Source organism: Pseudorca crassidens, chromosome 6 (assembly GCF_039906515.1).
Source record: "Pseudorca crassidens isolate mPseCra1 chromosome 6, mPseCra1.hap1, whole genome shotgun sequence".
Classification (NCBI taxonomy): Eukaryota; Metazoa; Chordata; class Mammalia; order Artiodactyla; family Delphinidae; genus Pseudorca; species Pseudorca crassidens.
In genome coordinates, this window is record NC_090301.1 from 3911383 (window position 1) to 3919101 (window position 7719).

The window sequence follows — 7719 nt, forward strand, 5'->3', positions numbered from 1 at the left end:
CCAGGGTGTGGAAGGAATCTCTTCAGAGAGAAGGGCTTGATTTTAAAATTTTAGCTGCCTTTGTCATTTTCCTGACAGGCCCAACCTTTTATAAATGTGCTTTTAATTAAGCAAGCGTTTTCTTTTCCGGCCGCCACCCTCTTCTGTTTCCAGCAAAGATGCCAAAGAAGCCGCGTCAACTTCTTAAAGCAACGTGGGGACCGCGGTGCTTGCGGGGCTTGGGTGGGCACAGCGGGGTCTCCTTCCCTTTGCTTGTCATGGCTGTAGGTCTGCAGGCCAAGGTCTGGGGACACGGGCGATGGTCCTCCTGGCTGCCCACGTCTGTGACCTGGCCAGTGGCTGCTGACTCCGACCTGGATGAACTCAGAGGACGCGTCTCTGGGGTGAAGGGTGGTTGGCAAAGAAGCTTGTCTTCTCTGCTCCAAGGCCACAGCTGCAGAGAGTTTTGGTCATGGAGAGCCACTGCTGTCCCAGAGTCTGAACTTGGAACAGGGTGTCCCTTCTGTTCTCTGAAACTAAAAAGAAGAACAGGAAGAAAGATCAACAGACGCAGAAAGTGCGCTTGTGCAACAGGCCTGCTGGAGGAAACACAGAAATCACTTAACACGAATTGGTGAAATTATTGTGGCAGTGTTTTCTGGTCACATGAGGCTAGGTGACATTTCTTCTCAAGAGTAAAGGGGTAGCACTGAAAGGATGCTCTAACGAAATACTCAAGCTCACTGGCTAAGCCCCCCTTTGTCAAGGTCTGACCCCTGGTTGTCTTCAAAGGTAAATATTGACTCTGATAATGGGTGAAAATCAGTCATTTCAAACACTCCCTGACAAACATTCTGTAAGCAGGGTTCACAGGACGTGGTTTTAAATCCAGACACCCAAAAAGCCTGATTCTCACCACACTCATCTCTAATGTAGGTACTTGCAGATACCTGTTGGTTACATTGGTTTCCTTTGGATTCGGGAGCCTGACATTGTTTTAAATTAGCTGCTGAGTCTCAGAGCTCAGCTGCTTGCTTGGGTTCCAGCCCTTCTCTTGTGTCTGGAATTTTGAGAGACATCATGGCCTCCTTGTGCTTCCTGCTAAGTCCATCAGTCTGGGATGCACTCAACAAACGGAAACGGCAGACAAGTTTGCTTCTGAGGCTGAAGGAATGAATTCCCTTCATAGCTCACTTGAAGTAGAAACTTACCTGCCTCCTTACAGAAGGGTTCCTCCCTTGTATATCATATTGGGGTGAACGCTTTGGGCACAACACTGATAGCCAGGGTCATAGAACGTCAGACCAGGAGACTCATTAGAATTCACTCATCTCTTGATGACAAACCCACGGTCCAGGTGTTCCAGGTCCCACACCAAGCAGACACCAAAACTCTGCCCACATTCCTGGGACTGCTGGGACCTGTGCCCCGTACTATACCCTCCCAGGATCCTCCAGGCCTTTTTTTCATGTGATTTTGCTTTATTTCATTTTTATTATTTTTATTTTTATGGAAGTATAGTTGATTTACGTCGTGTTAGTTTCATGTGTACAGAAAACGGATTCAGTTATACATACATATGTATACATATATGTATTCTTTTTCAGATTCTTTTCCCTTATAGCTTATTACAAAATATTGAGTATAGTTCCCTGTGCTATACAGTAGGTCCTTGTTGTTTATCTATTTTATATATAGTGATGATTATCTGTTAATCTCAAACTCCTAATTTATCCCTCTCCCCTTCCCCTTTGGTAACATAAGTTTGTTTTCTATGTCTGTGAGTATCTTTCTACTTTGTAAATAAGTTCATTTGTATTTTTTTTTTTCAGATTCCACATATATGTGATGTCATATGATATTTGTCTTTCTCTGTCTGGCTTATTCACTTAGTATGATAATCTCTAGGTCCATCCATGTTGCTGCAAATGGCATTATTTCATTCCTTTTTATGGCTGAGTAATATTCCGTTGTAATATATATACCACATCTTTATCCATTCCTCTGTCCATGGACATTTAGGTTGCTTCCATGTCCTGGCTATTGTAAATAGTGCTACAACGGACACTGGGGGTGCATGTATCTTTTCAAATTATGGTTTTGTCCAGACATATGCTCCAGGCCCTTTAAAAGGAGGAACCACTGAGCTGGGTGAGGAGAGGCACACCCTTCCTGGACAGGGGGTGGGGTGGGAAGGGGAAGTTGCCGGTCTCAGGGATCGCACCTGTTCAGTGTCCTCCCCACTCCTCGTTTTGCAGTCACCACCAAGAAGGGTAAGAAGAACCATCCCAGCCAGACCCCTTTGCCCTGAGTCACCTACCACTGATGCGGTGGGTGGGCTTCTTCCCCACCTGCTGAAGTTCTCATGTGTCCATGCAACCTCTGTCTGCAGCACTTCAAAGAGCTCCCCTTCTCATGGCACTGGCAGTGGGAGCCAGCATGGGTCACTGGAGAGGACACTGTCTTATAGACCGAAACACGATCAGCACGCTGTCACCCAGTGGGTCATATCAGATCTTAGCGGAGGGGAGGGGGCGGTGGGAACTGCCATTCCCGTATCTTCCAGAAGAATTCCTCAGACTACACGGAAAGTCATCTTTTCCACAGGGCAGGCCACCACCACCTGTTCCCTTGAATGGCCCTATGTCAGTTTCAGATGCAAATAAATCAAAGGAAGGGTATTGTCCAGTTTTGTTCTCCTGACCTGTAAACGTGGGAATCTCTTCTGTGCTGCTCCCACAGCAAGGTGGGTCCTCAGTACGTGTTCAAAGGGGGCGGGTTGGTTCAGTGACTGGTCACCCCACTCATCTCAGCCAAGTTGGGGGTTGTCTCTCAATTGAGTCGTGCCTACAGCATGCTGAGATGGTCTCAAAACCTTCCCAAGGAGGTCACTAATGAAAAGTCCAAAAACCCAGTGTGTCCACCAACCTCCCTGCAACATAAATAGGCTTTATTTATCTAGGATCTGGACAAAGCTACCACTGAATAGATGTTTGTAAATGAATGAACAGTGGATGGGTAACTGTTCAACATGTCTTACACAAGGAAAGTGGAATGGGGGAGTAACCCAAGGGTCAAATGATTGCCAGAAAGCTGAGAATTGAAGGATGCAACCACCATGTCTCCATTATTGGTTTTCTTCAAATATATCCTACCTCTTGCAATTACTGAAATAATCCAATATTAAATATATAGGACAAAGACCCATATGCATATAACATGGCATAATTTCAGATTTTGGAAGCACTTTCCCACAAGAAAGACTGAAAAAGTGTTAACGAACGCAGGTTTGTGTGTCCAACGCACAGTGAGGCCAAACAAACGAAATTTTGGAGTCTGGAGCAGAGAAAGTTTTATTGCAGGGCCATGCAAGGAGAACAGGCCCCCCAAATCCCGAACTCCCAGAAGGGTTTCAGCAAAGCACTTTTAAAGCAAGGTGAGGGAGGGGAGTGGTTGGTTGTTGCAGACTTCTTGGTGTCAGCATCCTTTGTTCTTGCATGGACAATGTAGGTCAGGTCATGAAGTTCCTGTAAACCTCCAACAAGGCAAATGTTATTCTCTGCTCTGCAACTTTGTATCATATGAATATAAAAGTGTTATACCCTTAAAGATCACAGCCTTGAGAATGGACTCTCCTGCGTATTTCAGGCTCTAGGCAACATTCTTTTACAAAAGGTACAGAGGCAACGGAGCACAAAGGTTAAAGTAAAAGGAACAGATTTAATATGGAGTCAGATTTGTTCTTCCCTATTAGAAAAGGACTTTCTGAGCCTGCAGGAGAGAAAGAGAAACAAGAAGTCAGGCCCAGAGAATGGTTCACAGCAAGCCACAGCCTGTCTGGGAGACTTGGTGTACACACGGGATGGGCCCCCGGCCTAGACTGCAGGGCAAAGGCTGAGCAAACAGGAAGTACCTTCAGTTATTCTAAGACACAATGCTGGTGACAATACCAAATACAGGCTGAAAAGAGAAGCAAACAGGCTAGCCCTGTCTTCCTGGAGTTGTCACAGGTGTCTGAATAATTGTGTAATTAAATCACCCGCCTGGTCATAGGATTATAAGCTAAAGTGAATACTTATCACAATGTCACCTTCTTCAAAACAAAGATAAAAATAAGCGGTAAAAATAGGTCAGGGTGTGCAGTATTTGCTTCGAATTTTTTGTGTTTAACCAAAACTAAAGAGCCTTCAAGAAGGGCTGAAGGGTTGTGTAACCCTCAAATGCTTTAGTCAAAAACAAAAAAAATTGACCTGCCTAAGCAAGGGTTGGGATTTTTTTTAACTGTATCAATTCCCTAGAAAAACAAAGTCCCCCACAGCATTCATTTTCCCTTTTTAAGCTGTTGTAAGAAAAATAGATGAGACCCGATGGCCTCCCCATGAATGGGATTCTCCCCCACCTGCATCCTTCAACTGCGTCCATGTGATTCCTCCTCTATCACAGTCTTCTCTCTTCCCTTTCTTCCCTCTGATCACAGCCTTTAGCTCAGGGGCTGCACTATCATTAGTCACTTTCAGACAGGCTCTGTAGATTTCAAATGTCAAAATCAGGGAATTCCCCACATGGTCATTTTATTGGGAAAAAACAAAAAAGGAGAGAGAGAATGAAAAGTAAATTAAGTACAGCTCACATTTTCCACACCCTCTGTTGATATTAGGTTTTGGCCAAGTCTTCCTACCATGTGTTCTGCATGTTGAATAATAAACTGAATGGTTCGTTTCCAGGGTTATGTTACTGTTGGCTGATAGTGTATCATTTCAAGGGGGTCCATTTTTCTCAGCTCTGCTCAAATCACTTTGGCAAGTTTAATCTGGTCTAACAGTTTTGCTATTTACTGCTGGAATTTCTGTATCTTAAGAGCACCCTGGGAATTTAGCTTAGTGGCTAAAAGATTGACTTATAGCTCTTAACCAGGAGGAAGTGGAGATGCACAGAAAATATACACAAGGATATATTGCAGAGTTACCTTTGCTCTCAGAGTGTTCCCGTGGGTTCAAGGGTTAGTTTCTGGTTTGCAAACTGTGCAGAGGTGACTGAATCTAGAGATTTAGAGCACTGCTAACGCCCAAAGTGAAGAGCTGTGCAGGGGAAGGAGTGAGTGCTGGGCTCTGTGATTTACTAGTCCTGTGATCTTGGGTGCATTCCTTGATCTCTTTGAGCTTTCTTTCCCTCATTTGCAAAATGTGGTTAATAAATCTTACCTTGGAGGGTTGTCTTGGAGGTAGAGTGAGGTGGTGCTCCTGGGAGACGTTTTATCTGTAAGACTCCATCCCTCTCTTGGACAGACTTCCTCAAAGCTGTGTAGCTGACAGGGTGTTGGTGCTCCAGCCGGGTGTCAGGCCTGAGCCTCTGAGGTGGGAGAGCTGAGTTCAGGACGTTGGACCACCAGAGACCTCCTGGCCCCATGTAATATCAATCAGCAAGAGCTCTCCCAGAGATCTCCGTCTCAATGTTAAGACCCAGCTCTACTCAATGACCAGCAAGCTCCAGGGCTGGACACCCCATGCCAAACAACTAACAAGACAGGAACACAACCCCAACCATTAGCAGAGAGGCTGCCTAAAAACATACTAAGTTCACAGACACCACGAAACACACCACCAGATGCAGTCATGCCCACCAGAAAGACAAGATCTAGCCTCATGTACCAGAACACAGGCACCAGTCCCCTCTACCAGGAAGCCTACACGACCCACTGAGCCAACCTTACCCACTGGAGCAGACACCAAAAGCAGTGGGAACTACAAACATGCAGCCTGCATAAAGGAGACCCCAAACACAGTAAGTTAAGCAAAATGAGAAGACAGAGACATACACAGCAGATGAAGGAGCAAAGTAAAAACCCATCAGACCAAACAAATGAAGAGGAAATAGGCAGTCTACCTGAAAAAGAATTCAGAGTAATGATAGTAAAGATGATCCAAAATCTTGGAAACAGAATGGAGAAAATACAAGAAACGTTTAACAAGGACCTAGAAGAACTAAAGAAAAAATGAACAATGATGAACAACACAAGAAATGAAATTAAAAATTCTCTAGAAGGAATCAATAGCAGAATAATTGAGGCAGAAGAATGGATAAGTAACCTGGAAAATAAAATAGTAGAAATAAGTACTGCAGAGGAGAGTAAAGAAAAAAGAATAAAAAGAATTGAGGAGAGTCTCAGAGACCTCTGGGACAACATTAAATGCACCAACATTCAAATTATAGGGGTCCTAGAAGAAGAAGAGAAAAACGAAGGGACTGAGAAAATATTTGAAGAGATTATAGTTGAAAACTTCCCTAATATGGGAAAGGAAATAGTCAATCAAGTCCAGGAAGCACAGAGAGTCCCATACAGGATAAATCCAAGGAAAAACATGCCAAGACATATATTAATCAAACTATCGAAAATTAAATACAAAGAAAAACTATTGAAAGCAGCAAGGGTAAAGCATCAAATAACATACCAGGAAATCCCCATAAGATTAACAGCTGATCTTTCAGCAGAAATTCTGCAAGCCAGAAGGCAGTGCAGGACATATTTAAAGTGATGAAAGGGAAAAATGTACAAACAAGATTCCTCTACCCAGCAAGGATCTCATTCAGATTCAATGGAGAAATCAAAAGCTTTACAGACAAGCAAAAGCTAAGAGAATTCAGCACCACCAAACCAGCTTTACAACAAATGCTAAAGGAACTTCTCTAGGCAGGAAACACAAGAAAAGGAAAAGACCTACAATAACAAACGCAAAACAATTAAGAAAATGGTAATAGGAACATACATATTGATAATTACCTTAAATGTAAATGGATTCAATGCTCCAACCAAAAGACATAGACTGGCTGAATGGATACAGAAACAAGACCCGTACATATGCTGTCTACAAGAGACCCACTTCAGACCTAGGGACACATACAGACTGAAAGTGAGGGGATGGAAAAAGATATGCCATGCAAATGGAAACCAGAAGAAAGCTGGAGTAGCAATTCTCATATCAGACAAAATAGACTTTAAAATAAAGACTATTACAAGAGACAAAGAAGTACACTACATAGTGATCAACAGATCAATCTAAGAAGAAGATATAACAATTGTAAATATTTATGCACCCAACATAGGAGCACTTCAATGCATAAGGCAAATGCTAACAGGGATAAAAAGGGAAATCGACAGTAACACAATCATAGTAGGGAACTCTAACTCCCCACTTTCACCAACGGACAGGTCATCCAAAATGAAAATAAACAAGGAAACACAAGCTTTAAAGGATACATTAAACAAGATGGACTTAATTGATATTTATAAGACATTCCATCCAAAAACAACAGAATACACTTTCTTCTCAAGTGCTCATGGAACATTCTCCAGGATAGATCATATAGTAGATCACAAATCAAACCTTGGTAAATTTAAGAAAATTGAAATTGTATGAAGTATCTTTTCCGACTATAATGCTATGAGACTAGATATCAATTACAGGAAAAAAACTGTAAAAAGTACAAACACATGGAGCCTAAACAATATGCCACTAAATAACCAAGAGATCACTGAAGAAATCAAAGAGGAAATCAAAAAATACCTAGAAACAAATGACAGTAAAAACACGATGACCCCAAACCTATGGGATGCAGCAAAAGCAGTTCTAAGAGGGAAGTTTATAGCAATAAAATCCTACCTCAAGAAATAAGAAAAATCTCAAATTAACAACCTAATCTTACACCTAAAGCAAACAGAGAAAGAAGAACAAAAAACCCTCA

The 7719-nt window shown here is 42.7% G+C and overlaps 1 long non-coding RNA gene across 1 annotated transcript; it reads right to left on the minus strand.

Annotated features, from left to right (window-relative positions):
* Positions 1 to 3321: 3321 nt before the first annotated feature.
* Positions 3322 to 5260, minus strand: LOC137225731 (uncharacterized). Its single transcript, XR_010943993.1, has 3 exons — positions 5181 to 5260; positions 4379 to 4503; positions 3322 to 3506 (listed from the first exon to the last, which is right to left on the minus strand). It is a non-coding gene; the product is annotated as an uncharacterized lncRNA (long non-coding RNA).
* Between the last annotated feature and the right edge of the window lie 2459 nt (positions 5261 to 7719).